The sequence below is a fragment of the Oncorhynchus masou genome, chromosome 33 (assembly GCF_036934945.1).
Source record: "Oncorhynchus masou masou isolate Uvic2021 chromosome 33, UVic_Omas_1.1, whole genome shotgun sequence".
NCBI lineage: Eukaryota > Metazoa > Chordata > Actinopteri > Salmoniformes > Salmonidae > Oncorhynchus > Oncorhynchus masou.
The window spans coordinates 4,083,709-4,090,005 of NC_088244.1; positions in this window are offsets into that span (position 1 = coordinate 4,083,709).

Below are 6,297 nucleotides of genomic sequence, written 5' to 3' on the forward strand. Positions count from 1 at the left end.
CCTCTACTCTTACAATAAGTGCCATGGGATCTTTAGTGACCACAGAGAGTCAGGACACCAGGGTTAACACCTCTACTCTGACAACAGAGAGTCAGGACACCAGGGTTAACACCACTACTCTGACCACAGAGAGTCAGGACACCAGGGTTAACACCACTACTCTGACCACAGAGAGTCACGACACCAGGGTTAACACCCCTACTCTGACCACAGAGAGTCACGACACCAGGGTTAACACCTCTACTCTGACAACAGAGAGTCAGGACACCAGGGTTAACACCTCTACTCTGACAACAGAGAGTCAGGACACCAGGGTTAACACCTCTACTCTGACAACAGAGAGTCAGGACACCAGGGTTAACACCTCTACTCTGACAACAGAGAGTCAGGACACCAGGGTTAACACCCCTACTCTGACCACAGAGAGTCAGGACACCAGGGTTAACACCTCTACTCAGGATGCTCTCGATGGTGCAGCTGTAAAAGCTTTTGAGGATCTGAGGAACCAAGCCAAAACTTTTCAGTCTCCTGAGGGGGAATAGGTTTTGTCGTGCCCTCTTCACGGCTGTCTCGGTGTGCTTGGACCATGTTAGTTTGTTGGTGATGTGGACACCAAGGAACTTGAAGCCCTCAACCTGCTCCACCCCTGTCGATTGGGGGCGTGCTCGGCCCTCCTTTTCCTTTAGTCCACAATCATCTCCTTTGTCTTAATTTTATTTATTTATTTATTTATTTCACCTTTATTTAACCAGGTAGGCAAGTTGATAACAAGTTCTCATTTACAATTGCGACCTGGCCATGATAAAGCAAAGCAGTTCGACACATACAACGACACAGAGTTACACATGGAGTAAAACATACATACAGTCAATAATACAGTATAAACAAGTCTATATACGATGTGAGCAAATGAGGTGAGATAAGGGAGGTAAAGGCAAAAAAAGGCCATGGTGGCAAAGTAAATACAATATAGCAAGTAAAACACTGGAATGGTAGATTTGCTCACGTTGAGGGAGAGGTTGCTCTCCTGGCACCACACGTCAGGTCTCTGACCTCTTCCCTCCTCCCTATAAGTTGTCATGTACAAAACAAGTTACGAACAACGCGAAAAAACAAACAAAATAGCATGGTTGGTTAAGAGCCGAAAAGATTGCAGCCTTCCCATCCGGCGCCATCTTCACAACAGTTTTTAACATATTTTTTAATAACTACCTCATCTCTGGACCCCACACACACAATTATCTGTACTGTCCTTCAATCGAGCAGTGAATTTCAAACAGAGATTTAATCACAAATACCAGGGAGGTTTTCCTACACCTCGCAAAGAAGGTCACCTATTTGAAGATGGGAACGAGCATTACAACCCCTCCTGCAAAACGCCCAACATTCAGCTTTTACAGTGACAAAAACGTCTTCATTTGCTACATGGTTTGGAGATGTTGGAACTGGGCCACGACGGTTCCTAAAACAAAAAGCAATGGTAAATTTGATCCTATTTCTGTAGCGGTGTGACCAGAATGGTTTAATCTTTGCCGTGACTTTTTACAACTAAGCATGCGCATTCTGCAAGATTGATTGTCTTTTCAATTTAAAAGTAGCTTAAACGCTACAATTCTATGCAAAAGACGAACTGTTCAACATTTTAATCATCAATAGATGATTGCGTTTTATCTCCTGCCTTGTTATAGGCTCTGAGATTAAATAGACTAGGATGTCGTGCTCCTATCGCACAACAATACCTTAGCCTAGCCTTCCTGTCAAATGGGCTACGAGCCAATCTATTTACTTTCAAGCATGCCTGAAATGGATGGATGGATGAATGGCAGGTCTAGTATGTGTTGTATTGAAATGGATGGATGAATGGCAGGTCTAGTATGTGTTGTATTGAAATGGATGGATGAATGGCAGGTCTAGTATGTGTTGTATAGAAATGGATGGATGAATGGCAGGTCTGATATGTGTTGTATTGAAATGGATGGATGAATGGCAGGTCTAGTATGTGTTGTATTGAAATGGATGGATGAATGGCAGGTCTAGTATGTGTTGTATTGAAATGGATGGATGAATGGCAGGTCTAGTATGTGTTGTATAGAAATGGATGGATGAATGGCAGGTCTAGTATGTGTTGTATAGAAATGGATGGATGAATGGCAGGTCTAGTATGTGTTGTATTGAAATGGATGGATGAATGGCAGGTCTAGTATGTGTTGTATAGAAATGGATGGATGAATGGCAGGTCTAGTATGTGTTGTATTGAAATGGATGGATGAATGGCAGGTCTAGTATGTGTTGTATACACATCCAGCAGGAAACACGTGAAGTTATCTCCTTAGGAGAGACACATCCAGCAGGAAACACGTGCAGTTATCTCCTTAGGAGAGACACATCCTGCAGTTATCTCCTTAGGAGAGACACATCCTGCAGGAAACACGTGCAGTTATCTCCTTAGGAGAGACACATCCTGCAGGAAACACGTGCTGTTATCTCCTTAGGAGAGACACATCCTGCAGTTAACTCCTTAGGAGAGACACATCCTGCAGTTATCTCCTTAGGAGAGACACATCCTGCAGTTATCACCTTAGGAGAGACACATCCTGCAGTTATCTCCTTAGGAGAGACACATCCTGCAGTTATCTCCTTAGGAGAGACACATCCTGTAGTTATCTCCTTAGGAGAGACACATCCTGCAGTTATCTCCTTAGGAGAGACACATCCTGCAGTTATCTCCTTAGGAGAGACACATCCTGCAGTTATCTCCTTAGGAGAGACACATCCTGCAGTTATCTCCTTAGGAGAGACACATCCTGCAGTTATCTCCTTAGGAGAGACACATCCTGCAGTTATCTCCTTAGGAGAGACACATCCTGCAGTTATCTCCTTAGGAGAGACACATCCTGCAGGAAACACGTGCAGTTATCTCCTTAGGAGAGACACATCCTGCAGTTATCTCCTTAGGAGAGACACATCCTGCAGGAAACACGTGCAGTTATCTCCTTAGGAGAGACACATCCTGCAGTTATCTCCTTAGGAGAGACACATCCTGCAGGAAACACGTGCAGTTATCTCCTTAGGAGAGACACATCCTGCAGTTATCTCCTTAGGAGAGACACATCCTGCAGGAAACACGTGCAGTTATCTCCTTAGGAGAGACACATCCTGCAGTTATCACCTTAGGAGAGACACATCCTGTAGTTATCTCCTTAGGAGAGACACATCCTGCAGTTATCTCCTTAGGAGAGACACATCCTGCAGTTATCTCCTTAGGAGAGACACATCCTGCAGTTATCTCCTTAGGAGAGACACATCCTGCAGTTATCTCCTTAGGAGAGACACATCCTGCAGTTATCTCCTTAGGAGAGACACATCCTGCAGTTATCTCCTTAGGAGAGACACATCCTGCAGTTATCACCTTAGGAGAGACACATCCTGCAGTTATCTCCTTAGGAGAGACACATCCTGCAGTTATCTCCTGTTTCCATGTTTTTTTATCAGCACTGTTATTACATAATTTCTGGTTGGTTAGCCTCCAGTCCCATTCACCTTGGAGTTGTGCCTGGTCTGAATTGTGCTTGGAGATAGACACACTTTCCCGTCCAAGTTCAAATATTTATCGATTCCAATTTTTGTCGGGAAAATTGGGCTAACGCACGATTTTCGTCTTTTGTGTGCGTGAACGTACCGTTTGATAAATGAGGACGCAATGTATTTCTCTAAAACGTGGGGGCTTTCTGTGTGGGAGTGCTGATCTAGGATCAGTTTTGCCCGTTAGATGGTGGAGCTGATCAAATAACTCCTATTTCAAAGAGGGCCCAGAACCTGTAAGCTGGTTTGTTGAACTTGAACGGTCCCTGACACAGCAATATATACTCCGTGGTCATTGGGTTTCATCCCAGAATGTGACTGACTCCAGAAGTAACAGAAGCCAAAGTAAATCTCCTATATACACTTTTCTCTAAATGGCTCAAGTCCTATTTAAAAGTCATTCCAAACGGCATCAAGACCATTTATAAAGATTCCCCAAGGTTTTTAAAGCAGCAATCCGGTAAGTCAGTCCCCCCCCCTCCCCCTGTGTTTTAACTTATTCTTAGTTATTTCCTCTTCCATGACGTTCCCATAATTCCCTCTGTCTCAGAGTCTGTGGTAGTAGCTGGTGACCTGACGTGACGTTGGTCTAAAGTGTGTGTGTGTGTGTGTGTGTGTGTGTGTGTGTGTGTGTGTGTGTGTGTGTGTGTGTGTGTGTGTGTGTGTGTGTGTGTGTGTGTGTGTGTGTGACACCAGACTAAAGATCACACTGGAGACTGAAACAATCCTCATTCTAAAAGAGTATTTCTGGGTTGTTATTTTTTTATTTTTTTTAAAGGCCGTTTTTTCATTTCACACATTTTTCTTGTCAGGTTTCCTCCTCTCCAGGGCCAGACAACTGCATTTGGGGTCCAGGGCACCTACATCCTGGGGGCCCCCCACCCCGCCAAAAACATGTTTTTTATTATTTTGTTTGTTTTTGCAGAGAAAGAGAGTGGAAATCAGCCAACTTACTGCACTACATTTTGACTTGAGGTCCTGCATGCCCGTTCTTTAATTTGGCCCTGCTCCTCTCCTATCTCCTCTCCTATCTCCTCTCCTATCTCCTCTCCTATCTCCTCTCATGTTATTTTTGTATTATTTTAATTCACCTTTATTTAACCAGGTAGGCTAGTTGAGAACAAGTTCTCATTTGCAACTGCAACCTGGCCAAGATAAAGCATAGCAGTGTGACACAGACAACAACACAGTTACACATGGAGTAAACAATAAACAAGCCAATAACACAAACAAGTCAATGACACAGTAGAGAAAGTAAAGTCTATATACAGTGTGTGCAAAAGGCATGAGGAGGTAGGCAATAAATAGGCCATAGGAGCGAATAATTACAATTTAGCAGATTAACACTGGAGTGAGATTGGGTGGGCTATTTACAGATGGACTATGTACAGCTGCAGCGATCGGTTAGCTGCTCAGATAGCAGATGTTTAATGTTGGTGAGGGAAATAAAAGTCTCCAACTTCAGCGATTTTTGCAATTCATTCCAGTCACTGGCAGCAGAGAACTGGATGGAAAGGCGGCCAAATGGGGTGTTGGCTTTGGGGACAATCAGTGAGATATACCTGCTGGAACGTGTGCTACAGGTGGGTGTTGTTATCGTGACCAGTGAACTGAGATAAGGCGGAGCTTTACCTAGCATAGCCTTATAGATGACCTGGAGCCAGTGGGTCTGGCGACGAATATGTAGCGAGGGCCAGCCGACTAGAGCATACAGATCGCAGTGGTGGGTGGTATAAGGTGCTTTAGTAACAAAACAGATGGCACTGTGATAAACTGCATCCAGTTTGCTGAGTAGAGTGTTGGAAACTATTTTGTAGATAACATCACCGAAGTCGAGGATCGGTAGGATAGTCAGTTTTACTAGGGTAAGTTTGGCAGCGTGAGTGAAGGAGGATTTGTTGTGAAATAGAAAGCCGATTGTAGATTTGATTTTGGATTGGAGTGTCACGAATCCTGTATCCTGAGTCTGTTTTTTGCCTGTGTTCTGTTCTGGAGCGTTTTTTCAGGCGTCCTGGAACGCACCCTGTCTGGTTGCCGGGCAATGTAGCCAGTTGGGAGTTCTGATTACCCGCACCTGTATCCCATCAGCTATCTGCACACCTGGTCCTGATCATCATCTCTCCTCTTCATAAGCCCGGACCTGACATCCATTCCCTGCCGGATCGTTAGCCATGAACAGTATGTCGTGCCGTAGTATCAGCCTCAAGTTGGATAGAGTTTGTTTAGTTGTCTTTTACGTATTGCTTGCCTTAAACTTACCTCCGTTTGTTCTGTCTTCAGTTACTCACCTGGATCATTTATCCCATTCCCGCCTGGTCGTCGGAGAATTCCGCTACCCCATTGGATCCACCTATTTACTCCCATCAACTCACCACCGCTGCCCGCTACGCCACCTGGATATATCTACCCATTCACATTCACTTGTAAATAAGTACTCACCTTCTTCCTACTCTCCTTGTCCTGGTCTGCTTCTGGGTTCGATTTTGAAAGAACGTGACATGGAGATGTTTAATAGGAGTCTGGAAGGAGAGTTTACAGTCTAGCCAGACACCTAGGTATTTATAGTTGTCCACATATTCTAGGTCAGAACCGTCCAGGGTGGTGATGCTAGTCGGGAAGGCGGTTGCGGGCAGCGAACGATTGAAAAGCATGCGTTTTACTTCTGTTTAAGAGCAGTTGGTGGCCAGGGAAGGAGTGTTGAATGGCATTGAAGCT